The sequence below is a fragment of the Dipodomys spectabilis genome, unplaced genomic scaffold (assembly GCF_019054845.1).
Source record: "Dipodomys spectabilis isolate Male_0828 unplaced genomic scaffold, ASM1905484v1 ptg000026l, whole genome shotgun sequence".
Lineage (NCBI taxonomy): Eukaryota > Metazoa > Chordata > Mammalia > Rodentia > Heteromyidae > Dipodomys > Dipodomys spectabilis.
The window spans coordinates 10,419,807-10,439,137 of NW_024870703.1; the positions used below are offsets into that span (position 1 = coordinate 10,419,807).

General features: G+C 35.9%; 1 protein-coding gene across 5 annotated transcripts in view; it reads left to right on the forward strand.

Annotated features, from left to right (window-relative positions):
- Positions 1-19,331, forward strand: part of Slc8a1 (solute carrier family 8 member A1) — a 278,075-nt gene that overhangs the window by 23,853 nt on the left and 234,891 nt on the right. The gene's annotated exons all lie outside the window — the stretch shown is intronic.

Consider the following 19,331-nt stretch of genomic DNA (forward strand, 5'->3'; position numbering starts at 1 on the left):
TGTCAATTCATGATTGTTTATCATATGCTAATGTTTAATACTGCCTTACTGAACAACCCTGCTTCTTCAGTTGGATACCATTACAGGAAGACCCATATAGCTCTTCTTTATTTCTCATCTGGCTTTACATAACTACAAACCCTTTTACCCTACTAATATAGTCATGGGGAGAGAAATACGATTCTGTCCAAATATTAATAGGGAGAGAGCAGAGAAAAAGAAGTGGGACCTATTTACTCCTTCTTACTGGGACTTTACAGTGGCACTGGGTCAGTATTTTAATACAAAATGACCAGTTGTGACATGATTTTCCAAGGGCTGTTATTGGAAAGACTGGTTTTCTTTCCTTCCCTAGCAGAGTTCCCTGTGCTCAACTCATCTGACCAGACTGAGAAATTGGACTGGGTCCAAATATGAGAGAAGGAAAGGAGGAAGCAGGAAGGGAGAGAGGAAGGGAAAGAGGGAGGGAGGGAAAGGGGAAAGTTGTAGCATCAAATCAGTGCAACAAAGGACATTGTAGTGAATTACTATGTTGGGTGAAGCACTGCAGTTTAGGAGTTTCAGAAAAGAAAAATAAATACATTAAATACAATTAATTCTAAAAAAAGGGTGTCTCTTGTGCTAGTGGAGTATAAAGCGATCAGATAGAAAATATAATTAACTGTAAAAATGGTTTTAACTCTTGTTCTAGTGGTATAGGATACAACCAGATAACAAGTACCTGTCCTAAGAATGAAATTTTTCCTACTGTACCAAAGATATGGGGAGGGGAAATGGTCAAGAGGGAGCAGGTTCTTCTGGAAGAGCTTTCCAGAGTCTTTGTGTTCCTTTGGTGTTGCTAGAGACAAGCAGTTACTGAAACAGTATCATAATGAAACTAAGCAAGAAGTGATTTCTAAGAAGTTTAATATAAGACACTGGTCTTTTTTCTCTTTTTTTGGATGCGTGGAAGAGCATAGTATTTTGGTTAATACCTATTTTTAAATAGGTATTTAAAAATATTTTTTATTGTAAAAATACTGTACAGAGGGGTTACAGTTACATGAGCAAGGTAATGAGTGCATTTCCTATTATTTTAGTTTTTCTATTTTTAACACCCCATCTATTAAGAAGTGTTCTATTGGGACACATTATATCTACATAGGATATAATCATAAATTCATATCCTATCCATTCAGTAAAAAGTTATTTTTCCAAAGATTTTCCATTGAATGTGATCTTGCATAGGTGAGCACACACACACACACATTGTACTCCACTGTTTTGGATTTTTTCCCATTACATCTTCTAATAATTTCACTTCTTCCAACTTCATGTCTACCAGTAATAACACTTGTAATCAATGTAAAAGTTACAGAAATCCACCAGAGCATCCCCTTTAGTTATATTTAACATAACTACATTGGTGTTAGTTTTTGTCATGGAAATTTTGCCTTGCTTTCTTTTAAGGATTATGGCTTTGTATTTGTTTATATGAGTCAAGCTTTCCCTATCTATTTTGATTTCCAAGATTTTACCAAACCATATGGGTGGCATAATATAGAAGAAGAAAGTTTAAAAAAATAAAGATTGACAATGATTTGATGGCATAATTTTATACCAGACTCCAATTCAAACATTCACACTATGCAATTAAGTGAGGAATATTGCCAAACTCTATCTTTAGAAATTTTAATTTCTTTGAAAAGTGTTAGGGTAGAATTAGGAAAACTTCACAAGAATCAAGGCCATTTTTGTATATATGTTCCTTGGAGTTTTCTCAGTTCAAGCACCAGTTCCTAGTTCTATAAAATTCTATAAAATTTTATTCACTATGATAAAATGTGAGATACTAGAAGTGATAAAAAAGGAATTTTATCTATTCCTACATTTTTCTTCTTGCTAGAAATTTAATTTTTTAAAGCTTGTAAGTATTTTTGTTTGTGTTTGTTATTGTTTATTTTTGTTGAAAAGCTTTGGAGACATGTAGTAGGTCCATTGGTTGATTAAATTTCTTCATGTGATTGGGATTAAGCTATAAGATAAACATCAAGGACTCAAGCACAATATTCCAAAAAAATATGTTATCACATGTATGGAGTGGTTCTGATTATTTGGCAGTTTAGAAATCATTTTTCCTATTCTTTCTCCTCTTTTATATATTTAATGGATCTTTTTTTCATTTGGTGGTTGTCTCCAGTGCTAGGTCCATACATACATTCAGTTTGAAAGAAGAGTATCTGTCATCATACAATGAGGCTGGATATATAGAGTAACCTCATTTTAACTTTCAGAATGAATTCCTATCTTGTTCAGTTATATAGTTAATCTTGAGAGATACTTTCTATAAGCCTACAATATATACATATATGGGCTATTGGTACAATTGATCATATTGAAGACTATGAAAAATTCTTTTTGTTTAGTTTTCTGTACAAAGTCAGAATCTCTTATTTCTTTTCCAAGAGCCATAAAGAGATTAATCAGGAAGCATGGATTTAAAGGTTACCACATTTAAGGATCCATTAATTGTGATTGAAATAAAGTTCACGTCTTGTCAGAGATGGAGATGGAGACTAAGAAGAAATATAGCTTCATCCATTCTATGATTTGCAGAAAAATAGAGATTTCCTAATCTGTCTTGTTTTTTTCTTTCTAACACGATTTTATTTGTCTTGAGAAAGGGAGGAGAGTTTTAAATCTAGAGGTTTAAGATAGTAATAATAATACTGACAATAATAATAAATGTAGGATAAAAGTTAAGCTAAATTTTATTCTACATAGGTCATGTTGTCATCTCAATATTTAGTAGCCTTTAGAAGAAAAAGAATCAGTGTTTTCATATTTAGATAAAAATGTTATGAATTCCTAATCGTTTAAGTGTAGTAGAATTCAAACTTACAAGGATGTCTGCAACCATTTATATTCTTACAAAGATTATTTGAATTATTTCAGCTTGACCTTTTCTAAGATCAAAATTACACTTGAGTAAAATACCAGAAAGTGATGAGTAGTATTTATATTCTCTAATAAATTGTTGAGGAAATATTTAAAAATTGCAACACAAAAAAACTCATTAAGTAGGCATGATTAACAGCTCGTACATGCTGTTTTAAAATAAGTTCAACTAGTGAGCTTGTACACCTCTGACAAGTAATTTTAACTTCCATCAGGGAATTCTGTCTGATGTTAATAAAAACTAAATCAGTAATTTGTTTTGTGGTTTGGTAGGTATCTACACTTTTGAAATGCTGCTAGTGATTTTTGTTTAATGATTCCAGCTCAGTGATTATATTTATTAAAGTTATTTGGTCTTTTAATGTCTACTATTAGCTTAACTCTTCCAGGAAGTGTTAAAGTTAATTAATGTAGATGCAAATCAAATACAATTACTTTAGTTATGGTCAAAAAATAATTTCTTTTTTTTTTTTAATTTTAAGATTTTTTTTTTATTGTGAAAATCCCATACAGAGGGGTTACAATTACATGAGCAAGGTAATGAGTACATTTCTTTTTTTTTTTTGGTCCGGGAGTGGGGCCTGAACTCTGGGCCTGGACGCTGTCCCTCAGCTCTTCAGCTCAAGGCTAGTGCTCCACCACTTGAGCCACAGTGCCACTTCAGGCTTTTTTTCTTTTTGCTTATGTGGTGCTGAGGAATCGAACCCAGGGCCTCAGGCATGCAAGGCAAGTGCTCTACCACTGAGACACCTTCCCAGCCCTATGAGTACATTTCTTATCAAGGATTGTTGCCTTCTCCTTTGTTTCCCCTTCCCATCCCTTCCTATCACCGTCTCCAACCCCCCCCCAACCCCTCGCCAAAGTTTTTTGACAAAACGTCTTGTACATCTCATTGTTGCAATGGGTCCACCTGTATCCCTATTTAAACAATTTGTTTTTTCTCTTCCCCTTCATAAATTATACCAACATCAAATACAGTGAAAACAGGGTTATACCGTGTGGGAGGGACATACAAAGCAACAATGAAATCATCTTATAAATATGTTAGAAGCAATAATTTCGTTTTGGAGGGTAATTTAAATTTTTTATCACTATTTGCTATTATTTACTTAAATGCAAGGTTGAGAAAACAAAGTAATTTGGAAAAAATTATATAACAGTGCTTAGTATATTGGTTATTGGAGATTCCTAGGGACACCATAATATAGTAAGCAATGGATCTATCTGGTATTAATTTTAGCAACCATTGTATTTTCATTAACTTCATTAACGCTAAGAAATATAATATACAAGCATATGAACAAGTATAGCTGAATGTAATATAGACATTTTCAAAAAACTAGAAAAAAAGTAAACATAGTATTATGTAAGTTCTACAAAATTATCACCATCATCATCATCATCATCATCACAGGGAAAAATAACTACTTTGATTTTTGCTATTTCTATTACCATTCTCTTCCTAAACAGTTCCATGAAATAGTTTTCTATTGATTGTTGACTCAGATTGAAAAGTGAAATGAAATATGTACTACAATAAGACCACTGCATGTAACAAATAAGGTAAAACAAAATTTTTAGGGAAACCTGAAGTGATCGGAATAGAACAACTGTGTGTTATAAATCATAGATAATGGAAACCACTATAAGAAATATTAGGTAAAATGCTATTTCTTAGCACATGATACCTTAAAGTCAGTCTCCTCGGGATTTACTTTTATCTGCTACATTTAGATTATTAACATGTTATTTTATATGGGCAGAAAAATTTGCTAGGTAATTTACTAATGTAGGAAATTTGGATGGTATACTTTGAGTGGTTCAATGGTCTCTGCTTGAGTGGATTATCTTTTCAGACTGGAATACTTATCCCTTTTTAGAGCCAAACCACATGTAGTATCATCTGCAAACCTAAATTATAACTACAAGAGTTTTTTTGGTAATAACAATACAGAGTAAAAGCCAAAATATATTTATGAGTTGTAATTTAGGATTGCCAGGAACTTACGTTGATGTTGTGCATCAACTAAAATAACAAGTCTGGTTACTTGTCACCATGTAACCAGACTGCCATATTTGTGTATTTGGGAAAAGAAAGTTTATGTGTGTGTATCCTTCTCTGGCATGTTGCTTCTAAAGAAAATTTAAAAGACTTGTAGTAAAATGTTGTCACTTTTTGTATGTGTGTAAAACAGTCTGATTTGTGCTTTGAACTCAGGGTCTTGTGCTTGCTAAGCAAGTGTTCTGTCACTTGAAACTGCTTGAGTTTAGTTTTAGACACAATCTTGAGCTTTTGCCTAGGCCAGCTTTGGACCATGATCCTCCTACGTCTACCTCCTGCATAGCTAGTATCCACCTATAGATGTGTCACCACACCCAACCTTAGGAATGGTTTTGGTGCATTTTAATGTAGTAGCCACTTAAAGGAGGCCTTCACCTATTAGCTATCCGATCTTAATTTTCTCAGAGCGACTAGAATCCTGCCACCATCTTGTAAACTTACACACGCGCATCTTTTATACCTAACTGGGAAGAGTTTTCCTTTGCTTTTATTTTCTGAGCATGTCATTAGTCCAGGAAGGGAGATTTAAAGATACTGAACTTAATTTTTTTTTTTTTATTGTGAGAATACCGTACAGAGGAGTTCCAATTACATGGGAAAGATAACGAGTACATTTCTTGCATTGTTGCCTCCTCGTTGTTTCCCTTTCCCATCCCTTCCCATACTCCTTTTTTTTTGTAAATGGAGAAGTCTTGAAGGCTCTAGGATTATTCGTGGTTGTTTCTGTCCTCCTTAGCTGCAGTATACACAGTTACTTACAGGAAATATTGTAAAACCATGGGAACTGCAGAGGTATACCTATTAAAAATCCATCTTGTGCTTTACCATGGATACTGAACTCTGATCATTGAAGATTCGTTCTTTTGGGGTGGAAAAGCTGGTTAGTCCCTAGTACAAAGTAAATGCTATGCAATTGGGGCTTAGAGAATATTTTAATAAGCTTTGTGACCATAGGATAGAGGTAGCCCACTGTCAGATGTCAGGAAAGAATGAGAAGACAGTTGAATGTTGAGGTGAGAAGTAATCTTTATAACTGACTTGGGTTAACCAGAGAGGGGGTCCTGGTGAAAGGTGCTGGCTGAGTAGCAGGGCTCAATCTGCTGTCTTCCCACAGTGCCTTTGCCTTGGTACTGGAGAAATCCAGAAGGACCGGATTGGGAAAACAAGCAGTCAACATTATAATGGGCAGAATTATAGGAAAGCTCCTTTGCTTCCTCTCCTGGCTCAACACACTGCCGACGCAATACTTGTCTATTTGCCAAAGGCTGCCAGCCAGGGTCCGTTCTTTTCACAGGCCCATACAGCTGCCTCACTATAGAGCCAGGCTAAATAAACAATGCCTTTTCATTTCCTGCCTTTCTCCTGAGGACTCAGGGCTCTAGATGACATTTTCTTTCCTTCTTACAGTGTCTCCAGAGGGCCAGATATGGCAGTGGCATTGTGCTCCTTTGTGTCCATTGAAGACATAAAGAGAAGGGGCAAAAAAGAGCCAACGGCAGAACTTGGGTTCTGTGTCTTTTCAGGCTAGTCAGCATGTGAAAAGAGCAACTGGGGAGATTTGAGTGTACCTGGCAATTCAAATATCAATGAAATTGCATGGGATCTTTTCCAGACAGGATTTTCTGGTTTTATTTTTGCTGTTGTTAGGTTTTCAGCATGAGAGCTCTGGGCTTCTGGGTACCCTGAAACCAAGGTTAACAGCTGAATTCTACACCCATCCATTTATCAGTGTTAGACTTCAGGAAGATAAAGATGGGTTTAGAGACATCTCTCAACTTTGAGTGTTTTCTCATCTGTAAGTGGATATTAAAAGTAGCAGTGAAGGTGATGGTGGTAATGGTGATGATGGTGGTGGTGATTTGGGATATGTTTTCGTTAAGGGAATGGATTGGTGGTCATAGTGGTAAGTGGTGATTGTTTTGAATGTGTTGGTGATGATGCAAGTAATGCTAGCAGTTGTAGGATAGGAGTAGTAGTGGTGGAGATGGTGGTGGTAATGGTTGTGGTAGAGATGCAGGTGATAGTGGTGATGATGATGATGGCCCTGGTGGTAGTCATTAGTGGTGGTGATGGAGATAGTTGCACGATTTGCTAAAGGCATGGCTTTAAGCCTTTTTAACTTAATCTTCACAATTACATTAAGGACTGTCACTATATTCATTTTACTGTAGAAATCGAAGTTTAACTTTTCCTGGATTGCAAATCTAATCAAGATAGATCCGTACAACCTATGCTGTGTTATTAGCATCTATGATGCTATGACCTTGAGTATACCTACATAGTTCATAATGTGTGAAAGATGAATGAGCATTTATCTTTTCTGGAGTTTTTGGATGTGTGTCAAGGTATATCACATCCTCCCATACTAAACTAGAAGACCTTCCCTCTTTATACCCGACCTGACCAATTGTTTTCCACTTTTGAAAGTATGAATTTCCCCTTACTCTTATATCTAAAATAACAAGCTCTAATTATGAATTTTCTGACTTGGTTTGTTCTGGCTTTATAGCATTTAATTTCTTTGTGTGGCTGAATAGTGAATTTAGTTTTTCACATACTTAGAATAGCTTTTTCTTGGTATAGTTTTTTATTTTAAAAGACAATGTAAGGGATATTTAATTCCTTGATTTAACACTACAGAAAAGTTTAAGCTTCTATTCTCTAATCCTGGAGGTGACTAACAACAAGAGTGACTCTTCATCTGCTACAAACCTACAATTCCCTCTTCCACAGCAAATGGAATTTTTATGCACAACTTAAAAAGTCAAAGTTCAAATCCCTCTTGTTTATTTTCTCTAGTGGATAACAAGAAAAATACTTCTACTTAAAGTCAATTGACTGTTGTATGTCATCTTTCACACACTTTATAAAATTTATTGTTTAGTATGTTCATAAAAACATTGGGTTTTGGACAAGTTTTATTTTCTTTCATGCTTTACCATCTGTAGGCAAATGATTGGTCTGTTCGGATTAAGCCCATTTGCAATATTTTGGTTAATGTGATTACTTTTTTCTATCAAGTGGAACCTAAACTTATTCCCTTTCAACAAAAATACTTCTCTGATGTATTTACACATACACACATATGCGCACATACACACCTTTTAATTACCAAGAAAAAAAATACAAGTAAGTCATATTACATACAGTTTAGCTCTTGGAACATAATAAAACAAAAACACCTCCCAAAGTGATAAGGAAAATTTGGCTTCTTGCATATTAAATGTTATAGTCTCAACATTATTTTCAAAAATGAAAATTTTCACTCTTCTCTGGAGACAGATAGAGGTAGGGTAGGGGGAGGAAGAAGAAAGAGCCAGAGAGGAAGACAGGTGGAAACAAAAGAGTATGGAGAGAGAGAGTGACCAGAGAAAGGGAAGAAAGAGGGAAGAAAGAGGAAAGAGGCAAGTAGAGGAAGAAAGACAAATAATCTACAGTCTTGATTTGTTTCTAGCCATTACTCAAATGAATTGAAGCTTAGAATTAGTCCATAGTTTTGCTCAAGGAAACAGAAAGCAGCGTGAAAGTAAGAAAATAGATATGATTCCCTCTAGCCAGCAACTTTGTCCTTGAAATCATATCTATGTCCAACTACATTTAAAGAGCCTGAAGAAGCTGTAGAACCCACTGGGGATGAGACCCTACTTGTTAATTCCAGCCTTCAGCAAGCATTCTGCGAGCTTTTGGTCTGTGTCAGGGCCCTGGCAAGATACAAAAACAGCAGTGAAAACCTAAGACAATCTTGGCCAAAGACAGCCTCATGTCTACTAAAGGAAACAGGTGACCATGTGTTTCCTACAACAGTGTGGATGTATGGTCAGCCCAGAAGCTTCTCTGTGCCTAGCTTGGCATCCTTGTCTCTCTTAGCACCTCCTGATGGGGTTCTTGCCATGGCCTCTAGGCAATGGATGAATGAAGATGAGCTGTCTCTGTCCTGGGTGGCCACTTCTGGCAGCCACAGTCCTTGGTGAGTGATCTTCCCCAGAAGAAAACCACACAGAACCCTGTCCCCATCCCAAATGGCTCCTGTCGCAGTTTGGCTGCCCTCTCTGATGGAGAACAGAAGAATGGAGATTGGGAGCAGTTCAAATCCGATTCATTTTTTCATAGCAGTAATGAACTCTGAGGAATGTGAAGTAAGGAAAGCTTTCTCCCTCAATTTTCTTTCCCAGTTCTGTGCATTACCAGGGGAAATATAAGTCACTCACATCTGAGCCCTTTCTCTAACTGATATGATTTTTATTGCACATGAACAAATGAGGCTGTTAACAGGTATCATAGCCAGAAATTTGATAGGTATCATCAACATACGTACTTTAATATACATATGCATATGCCATTTTTTTCAGTGGGTCTGACTGACTATGCTCACATTAGGTTTGTTGCGTTTCGCACTTGGACGTGGAATAAGAATAAATGTAGAGGGGCTGGGAAGGTGGCTCAGTGGTAGAGCGTTTGCCTTGCATGCCTGAGGCCCTGGGTTCGATTCCTCAGCACCACATAAGCAAAAAGAAAAAAGCCGGAAGTGGCGCTGTGGCTCAAGTGGTAGAGCGCTAGCCTTGAGCTGAAGAGCTGAGGGACAGCGCCCAGGCCCAGAGTTCAGGCCCCATGACCGGACCCCCCCCCCAAAAAAAAAAGAATAAATGTAGATATTCCATGTGGGCACTAATGACAACCCTGAGGAATCAAATTGTGAGCATGTTCCCTGGAAAAAATGTGCTTTGTGACACTATGACAGCCACCCATAGGCACCTTGTGCAGGGAATGCACAGATTCAGAGCACAGCTCTGGAGCCAGACCCTGATGAGTTGAAATCTTCTTTGTAACACATAAATTGTATACATCCGGACAACTTCCTTAACCTCTTTATGTTTAAGTTTTATCTGTAGAATGAGAATAATAGTACCTACTTCAGAGAATGAAATCCATTTAGCTGATACCTGCCTTACAGTAAAGTAAATGTTAGTTGGAATCTTTGCTTTTAGTTACTTTCTAGACAGTTGTTTACAGAAGTCTAATCTCTAGGCAAAGAGATGATATTGTAAAACCATCAACCATCCACATTACAACATTTAACAAGGCTTATGGGGAGTTAGACAAACTGTCTCTCCTTTTACCTTCTTTTTCATCTTCCTCTCCCTCTCCCTCTCTCTCTCTCCCCTCCCTCCCTCCCTCCCTCTCTCTCTCTCTCTCTCTCTCTCTCTCTCTCTCTCTCTCTCTCACACTCACACACACACACACACACACACTGTTGAGTCTGGTGAAGTCAATGTACCTGTTTGTGCATATGCATATACTTCTGCTCTGGGTAGGAGCCCTTGAGACATAAAATTATCTTTTATTACCCCAGAAAGAAGTGATAATTACAGAGAAAATCCGAAATTATAATGTGTTTCTGCCTTAAAAAAATTGCCCTTCATTTCAATAATCATTTTGGGCCAGGAGGAAGAGATATGAAATACAAGGTGCAGACCTTAGGGCTTGAACAGGAAGGAGAGGGTAAGAGGTGGGACTTTTCTATTACTTCACTTCGGGCTCTCTATAGGTTTCCTACACACCTGTTTCACCCTCAGACCAGCACTTTGTGGTAGCAGGTAGGGCCACGGTGATTAGTACCTACGAGGGGCTGAAGAGGTGGATTTTAGCTGAATAATAGAAAGTAAAAGAAGGAAACAACAATGACTTTTATACTCTGGAAAATGTAAGTTTTCACAAATTAAGCTCTTGGTCCGGAGCTATAACTCAAGGACTAGAGCACCAGATGTAAGCAAGAATGTGGAATGAGAGCTCAAGGCCTTAAGTTCAAGCCCCAAGTACCAGTACCAGAAAAAATTAAAATGTTTTCTCTTTATCATTAATACTTTATTGGCATCTATTGTGCAAAAGGGATTTTCTTGTGACGTTCGCACACATGAGTACAACAGACCCCCATCAGCCTCACATCCTCAGTCAATCTCCATTATACCTAAGACAATTGCATCAGGTTTCATCATTCTATTTTCTTATATACTTACAAAGTACTCCAACCATTTTTGTATCTATTCACCCTCCCCACTGCCACTGGTATCAGACCCCTAAACAAACCCTGTTTGATTGTTCCAAATGTTGGAGCCCAAGTATACTGGTATTGTCTAGTGGAACACACAATGGCATAAATATTGGGACTAGGACTTAGTGTCTCTTTCATATGCAGTCAGCAAGTCAACCTCAGGAGAACCTGCTTGCCTATTTTTTTTTTACAATATTTGTTTCTTTTTAAAAATCTGTTTCAGTTATATTTTAACAAGTTTTCACCTGGAGGAAAAATAATCGTTGAAAATTCAATTTCCCATTCCTTTCCTCTCTACCTCTGAAGGGAAGGCTATGAGGTTGAAAACAGGCCTAACATAGAAAACAGGCCTAACATATTTGGGAGTGGGAAGTCCTGGAGTACTCAGCAAGCAAACTTCTCTTGAACTACACACACAACTTCTTTTACCTTAGTTACTTTTTCAGGATGGCCCTTGTGCTCTTTTTCTTTCTGTAAATCCCAGCTATCCTCAAAATGTGATCCTTGTACCTCTGAATCTAGTCGTATCTTGGCTCACAGATGTGTGCCATCATGCCTGGCTTGATCCTTGAAATAGGGTTCTTGCTGACTTCTATTTTGCTTTGCTTGGGGTTTGGGCTTGAACCATGATCTTTCTGTCTCTACCTCCCAAGTGGCTGGGATTACAGGCATGAGACACTGCATCTGACTCAGGCTGAGCAATTCTTTTAAGATCTACAGAGTTGTCAGAGTCCAACCTGACACAAGGGTTATCATTGAAATAATAAAACAATAAAAATATGCTCTATTGAAGTAATAATTCCTTATCTCGGAAATTCAATGTTTCTGACTAAAAATTTAAGACGTTAAATAAATAATCTAGATTTTCTTCCATCTCAGAGCTGCTGTTCTGAATGAGCCTCAAAATAAGTGGCATAGTAAGATTTATGATCTAATATGAGGAAACTTTGAATTTATAATTTTTAATCAAAATTGCCCCATTTTAATGTAGAATTTTTGTAAAAAATGACTAATTGAAGGACCACAAATCATATGAAAAACAAAAACCTTTCTTTTTTAGTTAGTCTTGATGAGTTCTGAACTCCTAAAATAATATATAATATATTAAAAAATATAATATATTTTGCCAAACTCATTACTGACTCCCATAAAAACTGGCATTCTTTTCACAAGAATAATTTATTGTCTACATAGTAGCACCTCCATAAGTACAAGGGACCACTACCAGTAATTATGTGGGTATAGTAATTAGGAAGTGAATAACAGTCTCTCTGGTTTTAATGATTCTCTGTGCAGTCTCAAAGAAGTAGAGATCACTTTTCTGTTGATGAGGCAGAAATCACAGCTTTTTGTATTTAATGTCTGTTTGCTTCATCAATGTACATCTTTTTTTTAAAAATAAGGCTGTTGAAAAATCATCTTACTTACAACTTGGTAGTAAACATGTCTTCAAGAATAGAAATAATATTGGAAATTAATTAGATTTAGGAACACTGGAGAAGGGAATCCATTATGCCTAAGCCACAATTCTAGACTCCAACTGTTTGCTAGTCAAACCACATTGGCAGTTTCCCTCCTTCCCCCCACCCATAGATTGAAATAATTGATTGTTCTCTCTGTCTGCAGAGAAACGGCAGAATGCCACTGAAGCAGATCAGTAGGATTTGACTACATTGTTGCCTTTGCAACACTCAAAAAAAATCACTGATTCTGTTCTTTTTATCTTTAAAACAAGGGAAATCCATTTTAGCTGGAAGAGGGGATTTCTTCAGTGGCATCACACTTGACCTTGTGTGAGATCCTTTGACCTTGTCGTACCTTATTTTATACTTGGCCTGGGTTGGTTAAGCCTGGAGAAATGCTTGATGAATTTTTCAGTCTTTGTCCTCTAAGATTTTCTTCATCAGACCTTTTCATAAGCCCTGTGGATGCTCCACGGAGACTTGTCTTTGCATATTTCTTTATTCTCTTTACCATATTCCCTGAGACATGCAGTTTATGTTGTGTGGTATACAGATAATAGAAATCTGTTGGTGTCTACTCCAGCATCACAGAGGGCTTTTGCCAACTGATACCTATTGACTGAAGATGAATATACATCTCTGTTTTCTTTATTTAAACCACAGTTTTGTTTCTCATGATGGCTGTGTAGGTGTAGAAGAACAATATTGACATTTAGGCCCAAGGCCAACCAATCCAAATCAGGTTAGCTCTATGTTTTCCATAATAAATATATTAACTCATCATAGAGGTATGACAAATTAGGCTTATTGATTGGTTTTAAAACAGGGAAGCTATACAGTAAAAGTATACCAATAATAAATAAAGCTCTAAAACTAAAAGAAAATCTTATCTATTTTTCTTTTTCTCAAAATTTTAATTAAGTTCCTTATTTATATTTTTATATAAGAACTCGTTTAAGCGTAAGATTATGAATAGAGCAAAAACTATCATAATAAGTAACTTTTAATTACTTCTAATAGGTAGTCATAGATTAGTCAAGTAATGAGCAATGTGAAATTTAGCACAGGGAAGAATTAACCATGTTAAATATAAGTTTAGATGATTCTGAGATAAAGTAATACCTGAGAGTATTAACTGACTAGAAATTTAATGTTACTCAGGTGATACCAGGTAGTGGATCCAGTGTCTTAGTTATAGTTCAGTCAGATGGTCACATTAACACCTATTTTGTGGCCTCATCTCATGAAGGAATTTATATATGGGTGTGAGCGTGTACAGATGTTTGCTTCTCGAAGGTCTAGTTTTCTCAGTGACTCAGACTGAAGCATTTCTCTGAGTTTAGGGTAATTGCTTCCCAACAAAATCAACATTTAAAATAAGAGACAAGCAAAGAATGCAGTTTTGCTCATTAGCAGTTCTATAATCACTCTGATTGCTGTTTCACTTTGTAAAACACTTCAAGGGCAGGAGCAATATTTTTACATTAGAGAAATCCTGGTATTAATTTTCTGTCGCTAAATTGTTTGTACAATTAAGGTGTCATTTAAAAATGTTAGGTTATGTTTTTCAGTTGTGTACTTCTCATTAATTTTCTTTTTTAATTGATCTAAAACATGGTGCGCGCACACACACACACACACACACACAAGAATCTTCTTAGCAGCTGTAAGGTAGTAAATGAATCTTTTTTAATGCCTGGTGAAACCTGGGAAGGGTCAGCTCATAACCCATCAGCACATTATATATCTATGTACATCTGTTATGATCCTGCCTATTTATCCAAGGATTAGTAAATGTATCTACTTTGTGAACACCTCCAAAATTTTAAATGAATCTTTTTGACATACATTATCTGCTTGAATTCCTACTTAACAAACATTGATTTGTACTGTGCTTTGCCCTATTATTCACAATAAGGTGGCAAATCAGCCACTAGACATGAGTGGTTTGATTGCATTTCAAGTGAAACACATACAGTATTTGGAGAGACAATATATAGAATTGTTAAGGGTGCTTTTGTGGGCATGTATGGAATTGTCACATGGAAGCCCCCTTTATTACTAATGTATGCCAATTTAAAACTAGAATACTTTAAAAAAGAATGTCAAGCAGAGCAATCTAATAACCTCTGATTCTTCTTCAATTTGTCTTCATCAAGAAAAAATTCAGACCTACTCATAATATACCTTCAAAAAGATAGTTTAAAAAATCAACAGTAGGAAATGGCGTTGTGGCTCAAGCGGTAAAGCGCTTGCCTTGAGCTGAAGAGCGCAGGGACAGTGCCCAAGCCCAGAGTTCAAGCCCCACGACTGACCAAAAAAAAAAAAAAAAAAACCAGTAATAACCAGAAGTACACACCACATACACATCCCAACATCAGACCAACCTTTCGAAAAATATTCACATGGAATCAGTAGTTACCAAAAGTGTTTATCAATGGTTTTCATTGACAGCAAAATTATTTTTGTGCCCTCTAAATTGATCTGAACTCTGTCATCATACTGATTTGTATTTTTGCAATCTTAGCAGCTCTGGTTTTATGGACATCGTATTAGCCAGGAAATTCAGCAGGAGTTTCTGAAATGTATAAACCTATGCTGTCTTCAGTTGATGCAGGCAGTTGCAACACATAGGTCAGCAACTAAAAAAATATGAAGATTTCTGCTTTTAATTAGCAGTCCGTGTCTGTGATTTAAAAAAATCAGCTACCATTCAAAGTCTCTGCCCTTCTCCAAGGTAGTGTTAAATTTAAGTCCGTGTATGCTAGAGTTACCATCAACAATAATGAGTCTCTCCATTCCTTAATCTATAGTCTGACACATGGAATATGGTTGTAGATGGTTGATAACAAAATAGGTTTAGGATTCCTAGATATATAACAGCCTTGGAATTGAGAATTTTGCAGATTATGAAGTAGCCGTTGATGAAAACTGGTTAAATTAAAAAGGTTAAGAACATTTAATATGCCATCAATCACAAACTATCTCACCAGCAAGCTTATAAACCTGCATGGACAGAGGTCAGAATTGTATAGGATCACACCATTTTCTCTGTGAGGTTAATATATTCTGACAAATAAATAAGCAGTCTGTGCAAGATAAACAGTATAACAGGGTTATGAATTCTGAAATCAGACTGTTTGATTCAAAACCCGACTTAAATATTTACTTGGAAAGTGACCTCAGCCTAATTATTTGATGTCCCTCTGCCACATTTTCCTAATCTAAACACAGGATAAATACATGTCTAATCACTAGTTTTTATGAGAAGCAAGTTAGATAGTTGGGTGAACAGGTTTGATCCATGCCAGACACGTGATAAAAGCTCAGGCCAATTTTGATCTTAGTTAAGATACTTGTTTTTGAAATCAGACACCCATTTATATAGATAATTTTAACCACAAACCAGAGGTGCCTACCTTTCATATTTTAGAATGTGTATTATTTGTTTGCTTTTCTGTGTTAAGTCTTTGTTTAAAAGTATCCACTAGCTGGGTACCAGTGGCTCACACCTGTAATCCTAGCTACTCCGGAGGCTGAAAGATGAGGATCATGGTTTGAAATCATCCCAGGAAGGAAAGTCCCTGTGAGACTCTTATCTTCAATTAACCACTCAAAAACCAGAAGTGGAGCTGTGGCTTAAGCTGGCAGAGTGCTAGCCTTGAGCAAAAAACTCTCAGGGACAGCGCCAAGGCCCCGAGTTCAAATCCCACAGCCAAAACACCCCAACCAAACCAACAACAACAACAAAAGTATCTACTATATATAGAAGCCTCTTTACAATAAAATATTACTGTTTAAATTACATTCCATTATATGAGCACAGTATAGCAAATGAAGTCCCTATTATTGGTTTTTATTTTGATGTTTTAGGTTTTATTTGTTTTTATAAATGCTTCTACATAAATAATATCAGAACACACATGAAAGAATATGTCACGATATACATCTCAGATTTAGTTCTTTAGGTTAAACTTAAATACACCAAGAAGTGTAGATATTATAAAGTTTGTAATAATCCTCATGAGGTAGTTTAGGAGAATTTGTACTAGTTTATCTTCATAATGACTTTGTGTAATTTTCTAATGAGACTTATTGTTAGGAAATGTTGCCACTGTTTATTTGTGGAAAGCTATCCTTTACAATTTTGTTAAGCTCATATTGAGTTTCTACTCAATACAAAATATTGTGCCTACCATTAGACTTAAATTTGTTTCCAATTAAGTTGATTGGATTCCACAAGAGTAGAGTCATAGGTGAAATTTAATTCTTAACATTTGATGTGTAATTATCTTGCCTAGTCAAGTATTTTAAATAAATAAAATGTTATTTAAAATACATGATTATTTATTATTATTTTATTACATTCTTATTTTCTTATTCCTTATTTATTTTTAAACAACTTCAGGTGGCTCTTCAAATCCAATCCAATCTAATTGTTATTTTTTTTACTCTGTTATTAAGAGCGCAACTGTTTTACAATATTGTAGAAAGATCATATCCCTAGGATAGGGAAAAGTTTTCATTTTGCTAGCTTTGTTGTATGGCTAATTTGATCATGTATTCTTAATACTTATTTTCCTTCTCTGAACAATGAAGAAATCAGTTGTCATGAAAAGTGCTGTGCTTGCTTTGTCAAGATAATATTTGTGAAAATGCTCTTTTAGTGAGGAATTATAACTAAAAATGATTTACGGCTAAATTTACAGGGTTAGAGGCCCTGTGTTAAAATGTCATGTTGGTGTTACAATTATTTTCATAGTAAGCCAATCTCAAAATTCGATTTTTCCGATTGCCACATTTGCAAGTATGTTATTTTTTTTTTTGGTCCTGTCATTGGGACTTGAACTCAGGATCTGGACATTAAATGTTTTCTTTTGTTTTGTGGTGATGGGAATTAACCCCAGCACCACATACATGCTAGGTAAGTACTCTTCCTCTGAGCTATATACCCTAGCCCAATATTTGGAAAAGAAAAACAGCAATGTTTTCTTCTTCCTTGTAATGCTCGTCTACAATAACTTCAGGTAAAATGTATGTTACTCGTTTAATACTTATCAGGCAGAAGTTGTTTTAATGGAAACCATGTAAAATAATTATTCTTAGTGTCATTATCAGACACTGGATTCAAACTATTTTGGCCAGTAACAGCTCAGACTGGAAGATTTTGCTGGTATTTCTGTAGTTAGGACAATGTAGTGTTCTTATACTCTGATGTCTTTTTCATCACATTATTGCCCTCAGAATGGTACTGTGGTAATCAAACTAATCCTCTCTTCTTAATAAAGAGCTTAAAGCTTTGGTGAGAAAAAGTATATTTTATCTCCCTTGCTCCATGATTCATTGAGAAGTTAGCACTTGCTCCCAGATTTTGTTTCTTCCTCCTTTCTCTCTTTTCTCCCTCCCCATTTTTCTCTATCCACTCTTAGTCTACCATTATTTCTTTTCACTGGGCTAATTTTTAAGCATGCATACCATCCTTGTGAAGAGGCCATGCTAGTCTTGGTATCATTCCCAAGTTTAGTACTAATACTCCATTTTATTTTGATGTAGGGGTGGGAAATGGGGAATAGCACCATTAATAAATTACGAGTTTTTAACTGGTATGTTGATAGGCTGTTGTGCAATTGAAGGCAAAGCTTGGACAAGGGGACCATGCACATAAAACTACACCTCACTGTCACTTCTCCCTTTAAAATTGATAGTGGTATATAATGTAGCCTCAGAGGGCATGGTTTTCACTATACAGGAAGTAAAATGAGATACGTTGCAATTTCCTCCTCAAACTCCTAAGCATCTTTGTCTTATTGTTTTTCCCTCTCCAGCCACAGTATATGCAAACATGTCCAACTTCCTCTTCAGCATATGAAACAGTCATTGGAGATTATACTGTAAGAATTAGCATATTTTAAATAGGTGACTTATATACCCACTCTTGATGTATGCAAGTACTGCTGTGTTTGGTGTGCACATTTCCAAAGGTTTAGGCATTCAAGAAAACCTTTTGAGAGTTCAGTTTTATTTCTGGCCTGCAGCTTGCATTGGACAATTCTGAAGCAGGAAGTTTTTGACAAAGAGCCTAGAAATCCATTATATGTTGGCTATATAGAGGGCACAAACCCTGATTTTTCTATTGACTTCCAGTGTATTTCTGAACTCAGAATCTGCAAATTTGTTTTCTCAATAGAAAAATATGCAAAACTCCTCTTATAACAAATTATGATTGGACACTTCTAGATGACTATTTTAGTCAACTAACAGGCACTTCCAGTTGAGTGCTAGAAGCTGTACCAATGTGATGGTTTCAGGGAAATTGGTTCTCTCTGAGGAAAAGTACCTTGCATTTTTAGCTTATGGTCTCAGATACGCAAATGGTTATATAACAAGGCCATTCTGGAACCAGTATGCTCACAATAATATCAAAAGTGATGTTGTGACTTTTGAATATAGCCCATGACGCTGTTTGAAAGTATGTTATATAATTAGAATGTCTCTTGCTATATAGTTGGAATTTTTTGATTTTTAAAATAAATCTATGGCTATCATTTTTATCATATTTTATCATATCTTTTAATTTGATATTGCAGTTAGAATTTGCTCATGTCTTGAGCTTTTCAGCATATCAGAATTGTTGAAGTCTAAAGCTATAAGTAATTTGTATTGCTAAACTTTAATCAAGCCCAAGAGGTTTAAATATCTAATATTTAGAGCCATTTCCAAAAGCTGGGCTTTGGTGGTAGTTTACCACTTTGTCAGGTTGAAACTTTGATTGGTGCACAGTGGCTTTTTAATTAGAAGCCATGCCACTGCCATTTTGTTT